The sequence below is a fragment of the Myotis brandtii genome, unplaced genomic scaffold (assembly GCF_000412655.1).
Source record: "Myotis brandtii unplaced genomic scaffold, ASM41265v1 scaffold810, whole genome shotgun sequence".
Taxonomy (NCBI): Eukaryota; Metazoa; Chordata; class Mammalia; order Chiroptera; family Vespertilionidae; genus Myotis; species Myotis brandtii.
In genome coordinates, this window is record NW_005371274.1 from 2428216 (window position 1) to 2438712 (window position 10497).

The window sequence follows — 10497 nt, forward strand, 5'->3', positions numbered from 1 at the left end:
TCTCATCAATTTTCTAGCTCTCTATCTCTCTCCCTTCCTCTCTGTAAAAAATCAATAAAAAAATATATTTAAAAAAATTAAATAGCTTATAGTGCAGGTCTGCTGACAACAAATTCAGTTTTGTTTTGTTTTTTGTTTTTTTAATATATTTTATTGATTTTTTACAGAGAAGAAGGGAGAGGGACAGAGAGTTAGAAACATCAATGAGATCGATTGATCAGCTGCCTCCTGCACGCCCCCCACCGGGGATGTGCCCGCAACCAAGGTACATGCCCTTGACCGGAATCGAACCCGGGACCCCTCAGTCCGCAGGCCGACGCTCTATCCACTGAGCCAAACCGGTTTGGCCAAATTCAGTTTTTGTCTGAAAATTTTTTTATTGTACTTTCATTTTGAAAAATATTTTCTCTTGGTATAGGATTCTTAGTCAGGAGGAGTTTTCTCACCTCATTTTTTTCTTTTCACATTTTAAAGATTTTTACATTGTCTTCTGACTTGTACAGTTTCGGATGAATCTGAACATTCTGTTCTCTCCTTTCTGATGACTTTCTAGTTGGTGGGAATGTGAATACTTCTCAGCCCTGATGGAGTTCTGGAAACTGTTTTCCTTATCACTCTCCAGGAATTATTCTTTTCCCCAGAAGTTTTCCCCCCAGCTTTGTAGTGTTTTGCCATGCACATGTACAGATTAGTATTCAGCTAAAGACTCAAGAGGATTCTTATGCAGATTTCTGGAGTTCTTTCTCAGTGGAGTGCTTTCTTTCTACTACTCTGGCACACAAGTTCTGGCCCCGGTTGGCCTGTCCAAAGTAATAGCCAGGCTTTCTTTGAGGTCCCCCGTCCTGTACTGATGTCCAGAATTGCCTCCGTGCACAACACTGGGTGATCGGTAGGCTCACCCTGTTTGTTTCCCTTTGTCAGGGATCATAGAGGTTGTTTTCAGCAAGAAAGTTGTATGAATTACCCGGTCCATCAAGTGCGAATCTACTCTGTCTTTCTGCAGAATTTTTGGCCAACATGTATAAATAACTTTTAGGAATATAGATGAAGATCAAACACTTACTTGAATTTCTAATTACATATTCAAATAATCCTATCTAATAAAGAGGCAATGTGCAAATTGACCATCACTCCAACACACAAGATGGCCGCCCCAATGTGGTCAAAGATGGCCGCCTGGGGAGAGCAGTTGTGGGCGATAGATCTTTCCCAGTTGGGAGGGACTAGGCCTGCAAGGGAGGGCAGTTGGGGGTGACCAGGCTGGCAGGGGAGGACAGTTGGGGGTGACCAGGCCGGCAGGGGAGGATAGTTAGGGGTGACCAGACCGGCAGGGGAGGGCAGTTAGGGGCAATCGGCCGGCAGGGGAGCAGTTAGGCATCGATCAGGCTGTCAGGGGAGTGGTTAGTGGGTGATCAGGCTGGCAGGGGAGTGGTTAGGGGGTGATCAGGCTGGCAGGCAGAAGCAGTTAGGGGCTGATCAGGCAGGCAGGCAGGCGAGCGGTTGGGAGCCAGCAGTCCTGGATTGTGAAAGGGATCCCAGATTGGAGAGGGTGCAGGCTGGGTTGAGGGACACACACACACACACACACACACACACACACCGTGCACAAATTTCGTGCACCGGGCCTCTAGTATAAGATAATATATTCAGAAATAGTGCCTTTTTATTCAATACTGTTTGCATACATCTTGACATCAGTATGTTTATTATCACTGTGACCAGTTTTATAGTCTTTATTTTTTTTTTAATATATTTTATTGATTTTTTACAGAGAGGAAGGGAGAGGGATAGAGAGTTAGAAACATCGATCAGCTTTTTCTTGCACACCCCCTACTGGGGATGTGCCTGCAACCAAGGTACATGCCCTTGACCAGAATCGAACCTGGGACCTTTCAGTCCGAAGGCCGATGCTCTATCCACTGAGCCAAACCGGGTAGGGCCAGTTTTATAGTCTTTAACCACAAGCACATCATTTTCACTTTTGTCCAAGTTGTTGTAGATACAGTGCTTTTTATTTTTATGTATTACCTTGATACGAGAAATTTTATCTCACACAAATTTTCAAATGCATTATTTTTTCTTTTATTTGTCCTATAGGTATAAAATTATCTACAACCTAGTCTCTTGATATGTTTCATTTTTCAATTATAGTTTACTTTCAATATTGTTTTGTTTTGGTTTCAGGTGTACAGCATATTGGTTAGACAGAGTGTGCCCTATGTTTTCAGTACCCACCTGGCACCATACATAGTTAGCACAATAGTATGGACTATATTACTATGTTTTTTTTAAGGTAATATTTAAAGGTGTTTTTTTTTATGACAGTTTGCAGTTGGGTGGTTATATTTCTGGGAATCTTCACTTTTGTTCAGTTTCTTCTCCCCTACTCCAATTAAACAACAACAAAAGAAAAAACCCACTGATCAAAAATTAACCTTCCAAACTAGCACTGATTGAGATAATTTCAGCATAATGGATTTTCTCCAGATAGTGCTTTGTTGTTCAAAATTAATGGAGAAAAAGCACCCATAATATAAGAGATGTTATTAAGCAAATGTATTTCCTCTTTTCTGAGAGATTATTTTGAGGAAAAACCTCTTTTCTCTTTATGTGTATACAGTATTTCTTTACATTGGAATTGTAAGTCACTTTTTCTACTTTACGCTCATGAAGATGACAACAGTTGCCTACCATCTTTTGATTGGCCTTAGATTTAATTGCCTACTTGATTTACATTTTCTTATAGCAGCTAGAATAAATTATCCTACAGATAATTACCAGCCTTCTCCTAGTACTGGTTTCATCTACTATTCTAGTGGAGAATGAAGAATAAATTAATTTTTTTAAAAAAACAGGCTTCATTACAACATCCTATAGAGATACAATGTATATGTTAAAACTAAATGCTTCTTGTGTTACACTTGGCAGGTAGCTAGCTCCCAGCGACTCATAAAATAGGTCAGTTAAAACTGAGCTTTGCCCTGACCTGGTGGCTTAGTTGGTTGGGCGTCGTCCAGTACATCAAAAGGTTTTGGGTTTGATTCCTGATCAGTGCACATGCCCAGGTTGCAGGTTCAGGTTCGATCCCCAGTTGGAGTGCATATGGGAGGCAACCGATTGACATTTCTTTCCCCCATCGATGTTTTTCTCTCCCCCTTCCTCTCTAAAATTAATAAAAATATATCCTCAGGTGAGGAGTAAAGAGAAAAAAACAAGCTTTGTTAGCAGAAAGTGAGGCATATTGATAAGGTATTTTCAAACAGTGAAGGTACTATAGCTAGCATTATTTACTGATTTCCTTGGATTATGGTTTTTCTTGTTGCTTTTTTTTTTCTGTAATCCTTACTCAAGGATATGTTTTGTTTTTTTTTTTAGAGAGAGGATGGGAATGGGAGAGAAAAAGAGAGAAACATTGATGTGAGAGAAAATCATTGATCTGTTGCCTCCTATACTTGCCCTGGGGATTGAACCTGCAACCTGGGTATGTGCCCTGACTGGGAATCAAACCCGAGACCCTTTGGTGCACGGGACAATGCTCCAACCAACTGAGCCACACCAGTTGCCAGGGCTTTTGTTGCCTTTTTATATTGTAAAGTGTGTTTTTTATAACCTATGAAATTATCAACATTTAGTTCATTATTAAACTTTCGTAAAAGAAACATATAGGGAGTTTTTGTGACATATATGGATTAAAGTGAAATTGACTTCAGGAATTCTACCCATGAGATATTGTTTGGTTATATTTTTAAATGAACTCTTGTGTATTTAAACTACTTCTCAATAAGCATTGTTCTCTCTCTTTACTGCCCTCAACTCAAGAGTTAAGAATCATGTGATTTGCCTCAGCTGCAGAGATAAGCCCTGGTTGACTTTAGCTCATCTCTAAAGCTTATGATTGCTGTGGAATGGATTGCTTGTGGAATGGATATTTACTGGGAACTGCCTGAAAGAATGCTTTCTTTTTTGTGGGAGTTACTAGAAGAGCCTCTGAAGGATCTTTGAAAATTATGCTATGAAGATGTGACAACTGGCATTGCTACAGTCATTTCTCCGAGCTGCAAACTAGCCTCCAGATGAAGCCCACACATGGAGGAGGGCATAGTTGAGAGAGTGGTAGAGAAGTGGAGTCTCTGACTAATGTTATGAGCCTTTTGGTCAGAGTCTGAAATTACTAAGTGCATGGAATATTCAGTTCTGTGATGTGATAAATTTGCCTAACCCTGTTTGAGTTGGGTTTTTGTTTGTGTGTGTGTGTTTAATATATTTCTTTATTGATTTCAGAGAGGAGCGGAGAGGGAGAGAGAAATAGAAACATCAATGATAGGAGAGAGTCATTGATTGGCTGCCTCCTGCATGCCCTCCACTGGGGGCAAGCCCGCAACCCGGGCATGTGCCCTTGGCCAGAATCAAACCTGGGACCCTTCAGTCCACAGGATAACACTCTATCCACTGAGCCAAACTGGCTAGGGCAGGTTTTTGTTTTATATAATAAACACCCTTAACTAATAATTAGAATATCACCTTGTGATCAATTTTGAAAGTACTAATACCGAATATTTTACTATCTATATATATAAAAGCCTAAGCAACCCTTCGACCATTCAACCAGTCTCTATGACACGCATTGAACCACCAAGGGGCAGACAGTCTACGCAGGAGCTGCCCCCTGGTGGTCAGTGTGCTCCCACAGCGGGAGCACCACTCAGCTGACCGACGGGCGCCTGATGCCGGGCTCACAGCTGGTGAGCTCAGCTGCGGCAGCACGAGCCTCTCCTGTAGACACTCCTCCTGCGCACCCCTTCCCCATCTGATAGGGACCGGCACTGGCATCAGTACTGACTGGGCGCGAGCCCACAGCCACTTCTGTCATGGGCGTGTCAGTATCGCCCTAGGACAGGCGCGCGGAGACCACAGCAGAGCAGCAGTGAGCCTACTGAGAAGCAGTGGTGGCAGGCACAGCAGGGCCAGGATGAGTGGGAGCGGTGCAGCACCTGGCCCAGGCTCAGGCTCCCACCCAGCCACCTGCCGCTTCGCTCACTACTACATCCTTCAAGGGATGTTGGACTCCGGGTTTCGGCCCGATCCTCGCAGGCCAGGCTGAGGGACCCCACCAGTGCACAAATGCGTGCACCAGGCCTCTAGTTTCTAATATAATTTGCAATTTTATTTTATTTTTTTAAATATAGCTTATTGGTTTTTTACATAGAGGAAGGGATAGGGATAGAGAGTCAGAAACATCGATGAGAAAGAAACATCGATCAGCTGCCTCCTGCACACTCCCCACTGGGTATGTGCCTGCAACCAAGGTACATGCCCTTGACCGGAATTGAACCCAGGACCCTTGAGTCCGCAGGCCAATGCTCTATCTACTGAGCCAAACCGGTTAGGGCTGCAATTTTAATCATATTAGAATAGCATCTTTATTCAGCAAATATTTGAGTCATTCAGGATATATAAGTCTATACTATTTTCAGATAATGGATTGATACCATGTTTTTTAAGCTTTTTAAAATATTAACCTCTAGAAACTTAAAGCACTTTAATGCTTAAGTGTCTGTAATGGGAAATCCTAGAATACAACTTTTTTTCTCATGTGAAAAATATTTGAGTGACAATTCTATATAAAGCTTATTTGTAAGGTAGATAAATGATATATAAATACCTTATTTTGTATTGCCTTTTATGTGTGTACTTTTTCAGTTAATATTTTTAATCCTTACCTGAGGATATTTTTTTCCATCAATTTTTATTATTTTTTAAAAATATATTTTTATTGATTTCTGAGAGGAAGGGAGGAAGGGAGAGAGAGAGAGATAGAAACATCAATGATGAGAGAGAATCATTAATTGATTAGCTGAGAGAGACACATGGATTGTTGCCTCCCACATGCACCCTGACTAGGGCTGGGATTGAAGCTGCAACCCAGGTACATGCCCTTGACCGGAATCAAACCCAGGACCCTTTGGTGCTTGGTCTGGCACTCTAACCACTGAGAAAACCGGCCAGTGCTTTTTCAGTTAATTTTTCATGAAAGACTACTTTCATTAAAACTAGGCTTTGTCCAAACTTTCAGTGACTCTCCATTTTGTTCATCGTAAATTCCAGATATTTTTGCCAATGAAAAGGCCCCATAATTTCAAACTTTATTTTTCATCCTTTTTCATATTCAGTGAGATGAATATGTTTCACGGATCTAGGCCTTTGCTTGCTCCCCCTGGTTTGTTCCTTCCAATCCTTTTTGCCTATGTAATTAATATCCATCTTTCTTGCCTCCAGTTCTGAATCAACTTCTTCAGTAAAATCTTTTGTCAATTATCCACCATGACTATACGTGATCTCACAAACTATTTTATTTCTTGTAAGAAAAGTCAGGCCGTAACCGGTTTGGCTCAGTGGATAGAGCGTCGGCCTGTGGATTGAAGGGTCCCAGGTTCGATTCCAGTCAAGGGCATGTACCTTGGTTGCGGGCACATCCCCAGTGGGGAGTGTGCAGGAGACAGCTGGTCGATGTTTCTCTCTAACTCTCTATCCCTCTCCCTTCCTCTCTGTAAAAAAAAATCAATAAAATATTTTTTTTTTAAAAAAAGTCAGCAATACTGGATAATTTAAAGTAAAACAAACACCCTTCATTCCTAGTTCAGCCCTCCAGAGGAGAACCTCTTAATACTTTTGATTTCTTGATATCATATATTTTAACATATATGACTTATTTGATTATCACTTGATTTTTCTTTTGGCAAGAATATTTCAGGAATGGTCAATGTACTTCATATTGCAACATAACAGGAAGCATATACTGTCTGGTGGTCTTTTCATGTGATAGTTAAATGGATCAGTGATTGAGGTATTGTCAACTCATACCGAATATTTTACTATCTCACTGAATGATCTATCTCATTCTTTTAAAGTGTCATCAATTGCCCTAGGCAGTTTGGCTCAGTGGATAGAGTGTTAGCCTGCGGAGTAAAGGGTCATGGGTTTGATTCCGGTTAAGGGCACGTAACTCGGTTGCACACTAGATCCCTAGACCCAATGCAAGATGCAACCAATGGATGTGTCTCTCTCACATTGAAGTTTTTCTCTCTCTGACTCTCCCTCTCTCTTCCACTCTCTCTAAAATTCAATGTAAAAAATTCCTCAGGTGAGGATTAACAAAAAATAAAATAAAATGAAAATGAATTGTCATAGATAGCTATTTGACTATTACCATAGTAAGATGACATGTAGGTGTTAAAAGGTTAGGCTCTAGAGCTACACTGCCTGCCATTTATGTCCTTTGGCAAATGATCTTTTATGCCTCAGTTTTTTCTACTGTGAGTTAGGTGCCTCATAGGGTTGTTTCAAGGATTAAATATTTTAAGTGTTTAAAACAGTGTGTAAAGTGCATGGTAAGTGTCAGGAAATACTAGCTACTGACATTGATTTAGAAATTTTATTTTGCTGTTTATGCACTGGAATTTATTTTCATGGAAAATGCTTTATTGGATGATACTATATTCTACCAGTGAATCAAGGTCACATTGTAGGAAAGCAGTGCCATTTAAATAACAAATCTCATTTATATTTTTCATATCATATATGATTTTTAATAAGAAAACATTACCAGAAAAGGGGATTTGTTAACATAACACTTGAGTCTATAATGAAGAAAATAAGTGTTTCATATATAATATATCCTAGTTATTAGAAAAGAAAATTGATGAAAGAGAAAAAGAAACGAGTGACCCCATCGATGGCTTTTGACTCTGAAAGGCTGTTCAGTTCCTTGGCATGGGAGTTAAAAATGAGCATACATAGTCCTATTTAATTTGAGAAAGAAGTTTCTAAAAATTCATTGCAGTTATGCAAACAAAGTAACTCTCAGATTAACAAAGATGTGGATAGAAGGGGAGATGCAGATATAAAATTATAAACCTTTATAAACAGCAGCAGGAACCATAAAGTAGTTTACAGAAATTACTGAAGTTTACAGAAAATGTGTAAGAAAAAAAATTATATTTTAAGTAATATCTCAAATAAAATTAAGCTTTAACAGCATCAAATTTTTAAGAGGGATGGAAGCATCAGTTCACATTTTGCTAATGTCTGATTTAGTATTGATAAATAATCTTTGAGTTGGAAAAGCAAATCTATAATAATAAAAGCTTAATATACTAGTTAGACTGGAGTCCTTCCCTATGTCCTTCTGGACGAAGCCAGGGCTGCAGCCAGGGGATCGAGGCAGCTGCTGCGGCTGCGAAGGCCTCGAATTCTCTTGCAAGAATTTTGTGCATCGGGCCTCTAGTAATAATATAAAAAGAATCATAGGCATAATAAGAAAGCACAGCCATAAATGAAACCATGGATTACTCTAAAGTATATTGAATTTTTTTCATTTAAATTAATGTCTTCTCTAGTTGCCAGTGGGCTTGCAAATTTACTCCTGAAATCAATGACTAAATCTGAGAATTTAATGAGAAATGTACATATGTATTACCTGGTGATGAGAAAGCAGTAGCTTGATTTTTAAAAATTTTTAAAAAATATTTAGTAAATTGATTGGGGTAACATTGGTCAACATGAACAAATTAAATCATAAGGTCATAAACTTTTTTTAGAAAGGGAAAATGTGGGTTCTGGAAATTAAAAGCCATAATGGTTCCCTATTTACCCATGACCCCCAGTAGATGCCTGAAACCATGGATAGTACAGAACCCTGTATATATATTATGTTTTTTCTATACAGACATACCTATGATCAAGTTTAATTTATAAATTAGATACAGTAAGAGATTAACAACAGTAACTAATGATAAAATAGAACAATTATAACAACCTACTATAATAAAAATTATGTGAGTGTAGTCTCTCTCTCTCTCTCTGTCTCAAAATATTTTATTATACTATACTTACCCTTCTTGTGAAGATATAAGATGATACAATAACCTACCTGATAAGATGAAGTGAGGTGAATGATGTATGCATTGTGACATAGCCTTAGGCTACTATTGACTTTCTGACAATGGTCAGAAGGTGAACACTGTGAACACAAGCCCTGCCTTATGATAACCTAGAAGACTACTAAAAGACTGCTATCTGATAACCCACAGGACTACTAGACTAAAAGGGATGATTCATGTCCCACCAGGATGGCTTGAGATTTCATCACACTACTCAAGACTGGATGCAATTTAAAACTTATAAATTGTTTGTTTCTGGAATTTTCCATTTAATATTTTTGGTCTGCGGTTGACCTTGGGTAACTGAAACCACAGAAAATGAAACCGCAGATAATGGGGTACTATATAGTAACAGTTTGTAACTTTTAGTGAGGTCTTTAACAGTCTTTGGACATATTATTGGATAAGATATAATGGTGACTTATTTAAATTTAGAGTAAGTAGGTAGATTTATAAAAGCAAGATTCAAAGTAGGTTGGAATTCAAAACCAGCATTTGATTAGAGGTTCAGTGTCACCCTTGAAAGAGATCTTCAAAACACTTTAATGGGGTTATTTTGTGTCAACATTTCCATCATTGATTTGTGTGAAGGTTTTGAAAGTAGGTTTATCTGCTTGTAGATTATTCAGAGTTGGACTTGGACAGCTGGTACCTTAGAAGGCAATCAAGAACATCTTCCTAAAACCTTACCTCATTAATCTAGTGCATTTCTATCTTCCTCTCTCGTACCATACTTGGATATGTAATAGAAATTCACAATTTAGTTTGCTTTAGGGAAAAAAGTGACTTTTCTTTCTTTTGTCTGCCTAATATTTTTACCAGATTAATGTATGAATCGTATGTGTCCCTTTTATAGCATAATATCCTTAATGATACAAATTTAAGGTATTGAGAAAATTAGGAAAGTCTCTACATAAAATATGTTTTTATCTACTCTAGGAATATGAAGCACGAACAGGGAGGGCCTGTAAACCTCCACCTCAGTCTTCAAGACGTAAGAATTTTGAATTTGAGCCACTTTCTACCACTGCCCTCATTCTTGAGGATCGACCTTCGTAAGTAGTCTAGTGCTCATCAGGCACACAGTTTATATTTTAAACTTTAATCTTGCTTACTATTTACACAAAAGATATCAAGAAATTAGAGAAATTGATTTTAAAAAATTTTTAAATCCCAGAAACATATCCTAAAACTAATAAGAAGGACTATATTGTTGATGTTCAAGCTTAGGCATACTTTCTAGAAGTCTCTATGACCCCATGTCTGAGACATAAATTTTGGCTTTTTATATTTGTTTCCATTTTGACCATTCTCTGTCTTACCTTAATATGATAAGGCAATTGTTTTTTTCTTTCTTTTTTTTTATTATTATTAAATCTTTATTGTTCAGATTATTTCATTGGTTCCTCTTTTTTCCCACCATACCTCCCCTCCACCCAGTTCCCACCTCACCCTCTGCCCTCACTCCCCACCCACTGTCCTCATCCATAGGTGCACGATTATTGTCCAATCTCTTCCCGCGCCCCCCACACCCCTTTCCCCCCCCAAGAATAGTCAG

At 38.8% G+C, this 10497-nt stretch overlaps 1 protein-coding gene across 3 annotated transcripts in view; it reads left to right on the forward strand.

The window, feature by feature from the left end:
• TBC1D12 (TBC1 domain family, member 12) overlaps positions 1-10497 on the forward strand; it is a 52510-nt gene that overhangs the window by 13417 nt on the left and 28596 nt on the right. For all 3 annotated transcript variants that reach the window (XM_014531583.1, XM_014531581.1, XM_014531582.1), the window contains one exon: positions 9879-9994. The gene's annotated coding sequence lies outside the window, so the exon portion shown is untranslated. The remainder of the gene's footprint in view (positions 1-9878; positions 9995-10497) is intronic.